The sequence below is a fragment of the Mirounga leonina genome, unplaced genomic scaffold (assembly GCF_011800145.1).
Source record: "Mirounga leonina isolate KUSES-001 unplaced genomic scaffold, KU_Mleo_1.0 Mir_91, whole genome shotgun sequence".
Classification (NCBI taxonomy): Eukaryota; Metazoa; Chordata; class Mammalia; order Carnivora; family Phocidae; genus Mirounga; species Mirounga leonina.
The window spans coordinates 15406232-15418143 of NW_023270839.1; the positions used below are offsets into that span (position 1 = coordinate 15406232).

At 42.5% G+C, this 11912-nt stretch overlaps 1 long non-coding RNA gene across 1 annotated transcript; it reads right to left on the reverse strand.

Moving 5' to 3' along the window:
- Nucleotides 1–5621: 5621 nt before the first annotated feature.
- Nucleotides 5622–7039, reverse strand: LOC118003069. The gene is made up of 2 exons (XR_004677254.1): nucleotides 6463–7039; nucleotides 5622–5753 (listed from the first exon to the last, which is right to left on the reverse strand). It is a non-coding gene; the product is annotated as an uncharacterized LOC118003069 (long non-coding RNA).
- Between the last annotated feature and the right edge of the window lie 4873 nt (nucleotides 7040–11912).

An 11912-nucleotide genomic window follows, 5' to 3' on the forward strand; every position in this document is an offset into this window, starting at 1 on the left:
TGAACATAAATCTATATATCACGAGATGCTGTAAGAGAAATTATAGATTAAGTGCTATGGGAGCTCAGTTAGACATAATTACTTGTGGTTAGGGATAATAATGGAAGGCTTTGTAGAGCTAGAACTTGACAATACTGTCTAAGGAAAGCAGCTTTAAAAACATGGAGTCATTTAGAATGGCTGGTGCATCCGGCATATGAGGTAGAGAAGTGGGAAATACAGTTAGAAGGGTAGGTTGGGAGTAGTAGGAAATAAAGTTAGAAGGGTAAATTAGAGCCAGATTTGGTGGGCCTTGAAAGTTTTGATAAGGAATTTCAAATTTACGTGTGGACAACTCAAGTTCTCTAAGAATGTTGGGGCAACTTGACACACTTGGGTTAACTATGGTTTGTAAAGTTTAAAGAAAAGCAAATCTCAACTAATTTTCAATCCTAATTAAATATCATGAAATAAAGGTTGATTCATTCTTTATTTATTTATTTTTATTTTTTTTAAAGATTTATTTATTTATTTGAGAGAGCAAGAATGAGAGAGAGTACATGAGAGGGGGGAGGGTCACAGAGAGAAGCAGGCTCCTCGCTGAGCAGGGAGCCCGATGCGGGACTCGATCCCGGGACTCTGGGATCATGACCTGAGCCTAAGGCAGTTGCTTAACCAACTGAGCCACCCAGGCGCCCGTTTATTAATAAGAGGTAATTATTAATTCTTACTAATAGTTCTTATTAATCAGAGGTAATTTATTAATTCTGGCAATTATCCTCTCTAACTAGTCCTTCATCCTCAATGATGAATGCCTGGGTTTGGATAGAGAAAGACAAGAAAGAGAATATGTCCCACTGGTAACTAGATCCAATGTTAAGCTTAATTTCCTCAAGCCACAGCATAACATTATTTTGTTGCCTTCAGTTCTACAAGCTGATGGCCCTTGATTGGAAGATGGCCCAGCCCATCTGAAGTTCTAGTACAGGGAAAATAAAAACAGGCAAGTCAGGACCTAATTCTCTTTCTTTTTTTTTTTTTTTTTAAGATTTTATTTATTTATTTGACAGAGAGAGACACAGCGAGAGAGGGAACACAAGCAGGGGGAGTGGGAGAGGGAGAAGCAGGCTTCCCGCGGAGCGGGGAGCCCGATGCGGGGCTCGATCCCAGGACCCCAGGATCATGACCTGAGCTGAAGGCAGACACTTAACCGACTGAGCCACCCAGGCACCCCAGGATCTAATTTTCTGATGGAGAGAGTCCATTACAAAGATGGTTGCCTCTGAAAGTATCTCAATAGGAGTCACATCAAGTCTGTTCATTTCAATGACTAGGAAAATGAATAAACATAGGCTAGACAGCTCATGAAGTTATCCATCCCTGCATCATCCCCCAGTCATATGATAATGTCCTAAGCTATAGTGACTGTATAATACTCATGTGAAACTTTATCCTCATGATAGAAAAGAAATCCAGTTATTATACTAGCACTGTGTCCTAATAAAGATTTCATAGCCTGAGACTGAAAGAATATAAGGAAAAAAAAATTTTTTAAGGATTTTATTTATTTATTTGACAGAGACATAGCAAGAGAGGGAACACAAGCAGGGGGAGTGGGAGAGGGAGAAGCAGTCCTCCTGCTGACAGGGAGCCCAGTGAGGGGTTGGATCCCAGAACTCTGGGATCATGACCTGAGCCGAAGGCAGATGCTTAACGACTGAACCACCCAGGTGCCCCAGAAAATTTTTAATTGGTCCTTTAAATATGCTTTTCTATGTGTATAAATACACAAGTATATACAATATATTATTTTAATATTATACTATCTAATTTTATTATTACATTATTTTTCATTAAAATAACTTTCTTCCTGAAAAGTGAAAAATACCCACTCCCAATAACATGTTCCAAATACCAATAGGCAAATATCCAATTATCCTAATTTTTCATTTTTCTAGGAAAAAAACAGAGATTATAATAGAGACCACCCTTGTATGAATAAATGAATAAACTTAGGCTAGACAGCTCATGAAATTATCCATCTCTGCATTATCCAGCAGTCTATGATAATGTCCTAAGTTACAGTGACTGTATAATAGTTACATGAAACTTTATAAATAGGTCATGATGATAGCCAGCATTTAATTACATATTTTCACACATTTAGCTATTAATTTTGACTAAAACTACTTTATAAATACCACTGTCTTCTTTGATGGGCTTGAAAAGGCAGAACCAGAACTCCAAGTCCTGGTAGACTGAAGGATTCCCCAAGAGAGGAAGGAAAGGTGCAGAAATAGAGATGAGAACTCTGGAGCAGCCAAACCCACAACCAGGGAGTGTTGGAAGGTTTCAGTCCTCCCCATTCCCCCACCACCATTACTCCCCACAAACAAACTAACCACTCCCAATTCACCTTGTAAATTTTTATTTAGTCTCCACTATTATTCTCTTAATATGAATATTATTCTCCATTGACGAATTGTTCTTATCATGTAGGTAAAGCATATTAGGTTCAGAGAACAATCAAATGAAAACACAAGTCTTCCTTTCGCAGAAGTGCTGAGAACACATTCCTTCAGAGTTAAATTAAACAGCCTCATCTGACTTTTTTTTCATGGCTGCAAACACTGGGTCTGTCTCAGTCCTTCCCTGCCTGCCCTACAAATTTATACCAGTCCACAGAGGCCTCCAAGAGGCAAGAAACAAGCAGAATGAAAATGGAACAAATGATCCACCCCTCCAGTGCTTTGTTTCCAGGAGCAACTGATGTCCACTTCCAGAATCTCTGAGGCTGGAAATAATGGGAACTAGTAAAGGGAACTATGTGGCCCAGAAAAAAAAAAAATCTGCGGACCTGAATGGTTTGTCACTAAACTTCCCTAATGGGTCAACATACTGCCTCTTTGCAGTTCACCATATTTTGCCTAACCTCATCCACATTTAAGTCTATGGAAAAACAGGAGGGCCTTTCAGGGGGAGATTCATTCATGTTTGGATTCAGGCAGACTTAGGAATCTTTAATAGCACTGTCATTATCCTGCAGGGCACACCACAGAGCAGCCAGCAAGTTCTCCCTCAATGGGCACAAAATTTCCTCTGGAATTTACAGAACAGAAATCTTAAAAACACATCGCCGTAAGAACCAGATTACATAATGTCTCCATCACCCTCCTGACAGCTACAATTATGAGTCAATCCCTAGTTTAAATATGAAACCGGAAGCTCCGTGTTTCCCCTCTGACTATGTGGCAGGCTAAGTCGAGCTCTTTGAGCCCGTCAGTTTGGAGATCTGAGCTGCTCCCACAGTCCCTAATTTAGCCTGAGACCAAATGACGGGGTAATTAAAAGCAGCACTACAGAGACCTGCTCCAGGACCAGATGTTCTCCTTGTTCAACCATTGCCCACATAAGGAACAGAAATAGCCCCCCCCCCCTTTAATTTTTCCTTTTCTTTATCCTCCTCAGCTAATTTCCGGCTTCTGAGCTTTCAATCCCACAAAATAAAAATAAAAGCCCCATTACCCAGAGATGACATGTTATTGAACACATGCCTTTAAGTTGTAATGTGCCCTGGCAGTCTCTTCTTTGTACTTGGTGAAGCCTTCCAACTCAGGAGACTTTAAGTTGCCCTGGCAACCTCACATGACTAACAGCTCTAGAGAGCCCCACCTAGCTTCAAGGACTCCAATTTGAGTCAACAGGAGCCACCCCAGCACTTAGAAGCCCAGAGACTAAGTAAATAGCATTGCTTTTTGGCTTTTTAGGAGCCAAAGACTGGCTGAATGAGGCGTCCCCTCCCTTTTATTGCCCCAAAGACAGGACAAATAAAAGTCTCCACCCTAACTTCTAGAGAGCCCTGGTTAAGAAGGCCATGGGTCATCTGGTAAATAAAGGAGAGGTCTTCTTTTCACTTTCCTGGCTACTGGACAAATCACAGGACGGGAAAAATGAGAAGTTGAGCTAATAATTTAAATCTTCTCAAAATGAAAGAATAGTGTGTAATATAGCTAATCTGATCTTATCAAATCAGATGAACTAGCTTTCGTATCTCCTTTGGGATCCAGGGTCTGGTTACTATCTAAACTGCAGGCTTCCCTAGCATTAAAACACCAGTGACCTTGAGGACGACCTTGGACATCAAGAGAAGAAAGATGCCATTGTAATTCCATAGTTTGGGACCATAGGAAAGCCACTTTTACCTCTCTGAAGTAATTTCTTAACCGGCAACATGGAAGGATAGTCTTCAATATCTTCACTTCAGGTACTGTCTCAGCAAACTTCACCCTCATCAACAATTTCTAGGCATGTGCAATTCTAGGTTTCTAAAATAAAAGGTATTACCAAATCCTGAGTATTTCCAGATAAATAGGCATAGTCCTTTAAAAAAAATTTTAAAAATCTAAATGGATAAAAATGATTGTTCACATGGGATTTTGTATTTTATCAGTGTAATCAGACAACCTTTAATTCCGGCCTTCAGTGACCCCTTTGGAATCATTCATTATTTGCTAGAGTCAAGTAGATTGATCCAAGCTACTGCCTAGTAATGATCAATCTGAAATGAGGATAAATCTGCTCTTTAAAAAAAAAATCTGGTTAATCGGAAGGAAACAGAAATACTCAGTAATTTGGAGAAAACTCAGTAGTTCTGCAGAGGAGGAGCACTGCTAATGATACTGTTGTACAACTTGTGTTCTATCCTAGAATCACTTCACATATGGGATTTGATGTGGGTTGGATCCACCAGGCTAAACACACAGGAATGGGATAGTCTGAATAGTCTCAACTGTCAGGGAGGATATTCACATCAAGACAATATGGTACCCAGGACAGCCAAACAGAGCTACATGACAAGAAATAAAGTTGTGGGCAACTGTGTGCTGGCATACCATACTCTGACACAAACAAGAAATCACTGGGTCCCAAATTTAAATTGGACTTAATATTACTCACTCCGATTAGTTTGTGTGTGTGTGTGTGTGCACGCACGCACACACACATGAAAGCATTGTGTGGGGATAGGGGAGACATGAGCGGAGCATCCATTTGCTTATGTTGTCACTTAAGTAGTATTTCCTGCAGATACCTGGAGATATATATGAAGGATGTTCTCTATCTCATATTGATGGGCTTCCTGATTGAGATGCAAAAGTGTACTGTTATTGTTTTTTTATGGGAAAAATATTCATGTATGCAAGGCCTCAGGGGAAAACACTCAAGTTAGAGGTCTAAACAAGAGCTAAAATAATAAGAACCATGGAAACATATTTAGATCAACATATAAGAAACAATGATGCCCATCATGCATAGCCGTTACTCTTACTGCTCTACTTCCATGGAATATTGAATGAATGAAGGATGGACTATGCACACTCCTTGCAAATATGAAATATGATTCACGTTTGCCAGTATTAAACATCCACTCCTTGGGAAAGAATGACTCCTCCACCTAAGTGCCCCATTCTGCCTTGGGTCATTTCAGGAAACATTTGCAGCATGTTTGTGCTCTCAAAAGTGTTTTCCTACTCTTCAAGCTTCTACTTAACTCCTGCCTAGCCAAGGATTCCCCAGGACCCACCTAGCTCCCCCTAGTTCTTGTTTAGATTTGTAAGTGACAGAAAACAGCCAGCAAGTTAGTATGAATTCTTTACATTCCAGGATTTATTCATTCATTCAACATATTTGTTACTGACATGATGATTAGGGACTCCTCTGGGCTCGGAAAACACTGGAATACAAAAGATAGGTTCTTGTTCTCAAGGAGGCATATTCTAGTGGAGAGAGACAGACATCAGACTATTAGCCCTGGTAATAAGTGGTCCCAAGTCAACAAAACAGGAAACCAGAGCATCTTTTTATACAGACGTTTACCTGAGTTCCAATCCCATACATCTGTCACCTGTGCCAGCAGATAAGGTGCCCACCTCCAATTTAGAAAGAATTCCACACACGCCCAGGTCTTTATGGTATGGGCTCTCTGGCCTTTTTAATATTCATTTTAACAAATGAAAAATATTAACTTTAGAGAGGCTATGTAGGTTGTAGCCTCTATGGAGGAAGTAAGGGAATCTTAGAAAAGAATCTGAATATCAAAATAGCCGTGGCATCCTAGTCCTTCAATAGTTGAAGGCTACATCGTTTTACACATCAGGCTGTGACCATTTCTGGACCTGCGACATGCCCCACTCCATCTCTGAGAAAATGGAAAATGGGGAGCAGTGACCTCAGAAACAAACGCAATTTCTTGCCCGCCTAGACCTTCACAGCAGAACAGGTGGTGGAAGGCATACCAAGGCGCCTTTCAAAGCAGGAACTCCGGCCTGCAGGTCAGCCTGGAAAGCATCCAAATTGGGTTCCGCCCACGGTGAAAACCAATCTGTTTATGGGTATGCTTTTATGATGTGACAGAACGTCTGCGAGAGAGGGAGCTCAAGTTCCCGCCTGCTCGCTAAGTAACCCGCCCCACAAAGGTGCACACACATGCTCGGAGACAGAAGAAAGCTTGACGGTCCTTCCCTCCTCCCAGGCCTGCAATGAAATGCGCTTTAAGTGCATCAAAGGGCTCTTCTCAATGGGGTTTCAGAGGCGCGAGAGCAGCGTTCCCGGCGAGGTTCCTTTCCGGCTTGCCAGCATTCCTCTGCACTGCTAGGGGATGGGGATGGGGCTCCTTCGGGAGGGCGGGAGGCTCATTTCCATTCCTCTCGCATACAGCCTCCGTTGTGCGGGCCCGGCCTGCCGAGGGCAGCCGCGGCTGCCGGCGAACAAAGCCCCATTCATCCCCGGGGCGGCTTCCTCCCGGCCGCTCGCGGCCGCAGATGGGCTGGCCCCCGCACGCCATCCTGCAGACCCGGGCGCGCGGCCCGGGCGGGCGCGCACAGGGCCCGACTCAGGAGGCCGGCTCTGGCCAGGGCGACCCGGGCGTCTTTTTCAGCAGGCTCCACAATGGCGATAGGCTGAAACCCGCTTTCTTTTCTGGGCGGGGGATCTGTGCACACTGAGTCTTTTCAGCGAGGAAATCCTCAGTTCGCTCACGGCTCCTTAAGAACGAAGATGTCAGTTTCCACGGCCCTCCCCGGCTCCCCCGCCCCTGCCCCTCGGGATGGTACGGTCCAAAGTTCCCCAAGCTGTGAGAGGACTTTGTTTCCCCCCGGGGCCTCTGAAATCCCGACGAAAGGGTCACTTCCTGACTTTTGTGTCTCCTCAATCCAGTGCTTGAAAGTTCTTACCCTCTTGTTGTGACTAAGTACGTAATTGCAAGTCTTCTCCGTAACTTCTCTCAGGGCTTAAACATTCCTCTAGGTTGAAGTTTGGCACTGGCTTCACAACAAAGACCACTGTTTTTCTTCCCCCATCTCACTCCTGGGAAAAAGAAAGAGAAGAAAATGCACTTGTTCACCACCCTTGTTCACAGACTTCAAGCTCATTTCCTCTGCCCCACACGTTAGACAGCAACAGGTTAAATGCTACAGAGAACTCCAATGTCGAATAAAAGGGCTGCAGCCTCACTTTTCCTTAACTCCAGGCAGCTGGAGGGCGGGATGGGAGGGGGGGAGTTGGGGAGCTGCGGCCGGATTCCTAGTCCACAATCTAAAGCAGAAACAGGCTCCAGATCCACATTCCGAGGGTGTGGATTAAATAGGGAATGGCAGAATCAAAGAACAACAGATATAAGAAGACTTATCAACCCTAATCCATTCATTTTACAGATAAAAAGCAGATAAGATCTGAGAGGGGAAATGACTTGCCCACCCTCGGAAGAAAGCTGGTTCATCTTAGTAAAAATTGCCCTCAGGCAAACTTTCAAAATAACCTTAAAAATAATTTTTTCAACAGGAAAAGTTCCAAAAAACACTATTGTTCAAAAACCATTTATGTCTTCCTTTTTTCCCTCTGTATCAGAAAGGGCCTTCCCTTGAGTTGATTGGGAAAAGGTAAGAACCCAGGCTTGAAGTGAGGATTAGAGGAGATTCTGCAAGTGTTTTCACAAAGAATGTTCCCTGTGTTTCTTTTACTTCCTGCATTTGAACATTGCTGACCTCTCTCCTCAAAGTAAAGTATTGCATCCTTGATGTGGTTTAAAAACACAACAAAATAAAAACTGGTTTACTCACCACTTGAAGACTCCTTTCCTCTTGCTGGAAAAAAACCTTCAGAATCTTAAAATGAGATAGGGTTACTTTGCAATGGTTATTTGAAAATGTACAAATCAATCAGTTATACACACAGAGAAAGAGGAGAGAGTGCTTGCCACGTACAAGGCACTATTCTAAGCACTTGACATGCATTATGTCATTGAATCCTCACAGCAACCTATGAAATTTACATTATTTTTCATCAGGAGAAGCGTACTCTTGAGATTTACTATTAAGCTACTCCCATTTTACAGAAAAAGAAATCAAGGCTGAAAGACTTTCACTTTATCAAGATCACACCAATGTTAAGTGGCCAACCCAGGCAGTCGGCTCTTTCACACTAGGCTTCACTGAAATGTCATGCACAAACACATGGGAATGCACCCTGGACACAAAGATCTGGAGTTGGGAGCCAGGGGAGCTTCCAGCCAAACATAGGTCTTTTCTGCTTCTGAAAGAGGCCACCCTGATATGCCTGAAGGCTATAGGAAGGAAAGTCTTCATCCTGCCTTTTCTGGAAAGACAGAGGGCCCCCTGAGGACTTACTAATTTAACACTAAAACTCCCCCTTTCAGAATGTAATATGTCATGAGTTAATAGTCACTACCTATTCTGAGCTGCCTTGTGATTTATTTTGTAAGCAATGCTCTGTAAAGTATAACAGTGTCTCCATTTGCTTCATCAAACAAAACTTAGGTTCAAGTTCAGATCTGCCACTTCAAAGAGATGAGACTTTGGGAAATTTCTTTAAGCACTATAAATCTGTTTCCTCATCTATAAACTGGAGAAAATGAGAATGTCTACCGCATTGGGTTGTGAGGATTAAATGAAATTATATAACCGTTCATTATAGTATTTATCCTATAGTAAGCATTTGTATCAATCCGTGAAGACTGTGGTTTAAAAAAAATCTTAAGTGTGGAGCACCTGGGTGGCTCAGTCGTTAAGCGGCTGCCTTTGGCTCAGGTCATGATGCCAGGGTCCTGGAATCGAGCCCCCAGTCGGGCTCCCTGCTCAGCAAGAAGCCTGCTTCTTCTTCTCCCATTCCCCCTGCTTGTGTTCCCTCTCTCGCTGTGTCTCTCTCTGTCAAATAAATAAATAAAATCTTTTTAAAAAAATCTTAATTGTAACAATATAGATGTCTTTCCCACTCACTATATATTCATCCCAAGATAGCTGGAACTCTGCTCTATGTCTCTTCACTTGGTGCTCTGTCATCTCAAACCTGGCCTTTTGTGGCAGAGGGTACAAGAGAGCATTGGGAGGGTAATTATACTGGTAATGAAATGTTCAGCCTGGAAATAACACACATCACTTTCCCTTCTAACTCATCAGCCAGAACAAATACACTCCTTCCCATCTTGCATCCCAACTACAGTAGGGTGAGAAAGTATAATTCTACCATGTGCCCAGAATAGGGAGTGGGGCGGGGGGATGAAAATGAATGGTAATCACCAACAATCTCATAAACAATTGCTATTCTTCTTCCTTAGGATAGCAAAGAACTTCTTTTCTGTGACTTCCAAATTTCTAGTTCATCCAGGAGACTTTAGAGCAGGTTCAACGGAGAAGGCTCTATGATCTCAGGAGTCACGTTTTGATAAGATTCAACAATACCTGCAGGCTGCACCAGGCTACAAAGGAGTTCTCTGGCTTCTTAGGACTCCACCTTCTCCTTCAGAGGAAAAAAACAAAATAAAGCAAAAACAAACGAACATAGGGCGCCTGGGTGGCTCAGTTGGTTAAGCAACTGCCTTCGGCTCAGGTCATGATCCTGGAGTCCCGGGATCAAGTCCCGCATCGGGCTCCCTGCTCAGCGAGGAGCCTGCTTCTCCCTCTGACCCTCCCCCCTCTCATGTACTCTCTCTCATTCTCGATCTCTCAAATAAATAAATAAATCTTTAAAAAAATTAAAAAAATTAAAAAAATAAAACAAAAACAAAAAAACAAACGAACATAAACAAAATGCTCCCCTTTGGCATACTCAACTTGGGGTTCATAGTGGGAGGAAGCAGAATATATGCAAATAAGAGCAAACACAAGTTTTGACCATGGAACTAAGAAAATCTCTAGGAAAGATGCCTGTAGTGATGGGAAGTATCACTGACATTCTTGTTCTTGCCCCCTGCACTGCCCCCACCCCCGTCAGATTTGCTCAGCTGTGTCTTATAGAAATGATTCTTAACCTCTCTTCAACACTCCCCAAGTCATTTCAGATGAACTTGCCTTTGTGTTCTGAACAATTCAAACCTCATCTGGAGTTAATTTGACACATACCTTGCTGATTGACTGACCTACACAGAAATGCTCATCTATTTCTCTCTTTTTTTATTTCTGCTCATATTCAGTCTCATATTCTTATTATATTCTTATTTGGCCAGTCCCCTATTGTTGGGGCATTTTTTAACAGTACGAATTTTACAGTATCATAAATATTAAAGATAGCACTAGATGTGAATAAATATTCTGGTACAAAAAATCTTCATTTGCAAATATCCTTATCTCTTGAGGCTGGAATCCTTAGGTAAAATGGTGTTAATTGTGCTCCAGAAAAGCAATCCGACCTATGTGGTAGCCTTTACCTCTACCTGTGGAAACACCAAACATAGAGCAGGTACTGAATGAAACTGCCTAATTACCGGGCATCACAGGAATCTGGCCCACCAGCATCATGGATGACATTGGGACCAAACTCTTCAAGAACCTTTTTTAGGTAAATATATATATATACCTCACAATTTCCCCATTTAGTAACTGTAACAAAGCGGCCTGATTTAAAATAATGATTATAGGGTGCCTGGGTGGCTCAGTCAATTAAGCACCTGCCTTGGGCTCAGGTCACAATCCCAGGGTCCTGGGACTGAGCCCCACTTCTGTGGGCTCTCTGCTAAGCAGGGAGTCTGCTTCTCCCTCTGCCCCTCACCCTGCTCTCATGTTCTCTCTCTCTCTCTTTCAAATAAATAAATAAAATCTTTACAAACAATAAATAAAATAATGATTATAGGACTATGTAGCATAGAGAAGAAAGTTTATAATTCAGGAAGTGAAGATAGCAGACACAAGGATGACAAGCACACTTTTTAAAATGATCACAAAAAGGACTGTTGGGGACTACATAAAAAGTACCCAGTATGGAGAGAATAGAAGCAATTTTTTCCTTTAATCTTCCAGAATTTTAGAATATGGTTATATCGCTTTATAATAATCTAAAAAAACAAAAAAACCGTTAAGTAAAGCATCACACATGTGATGAGAATCCTCTCCGGAAAAGCTCTGTAGCAGCTGCTCTTTGAGAAGTTCCCTGGGGACTTTGCTGCACTTGAGCCAGCCCCGGTTGCCTGGATGTGGAGACCACATTCGGGTTCCTCAGGGTTTTCTTGTTGCTGCTTCCTCCCCCTCCAACAGGGAACCAACCACCCTGGTGGCTAAACAAACAATGCAATGTCGTGCATCACCATCAGACCCAACTGGGAGGCCTCCTGAAGGCCCAAGACCTCCGAGAGAGGGGCCTGAACTGGCAGGGGGGTTTCAGAGCAAGAAACCATTTAAAAGAAACAGGAAATGAGTCCCTCAAACCCAAACCATGTGGAAAGACAGGCCACATCATTTAAACAAACCAACAATAATACAAGTCTTTATAAATGCCCTGTTACTCCCAAATTCCTGAAAATCATTTGCAGCCCAATAAAGAAAATCCATTTATTTAACATACATTTCTTGTGTACCTATGTGGGTCAGCTCCTGGGATTATCTTAAGGTTTCAAATTAAATATCATCCCTGGCCCCCCAATCCCCACA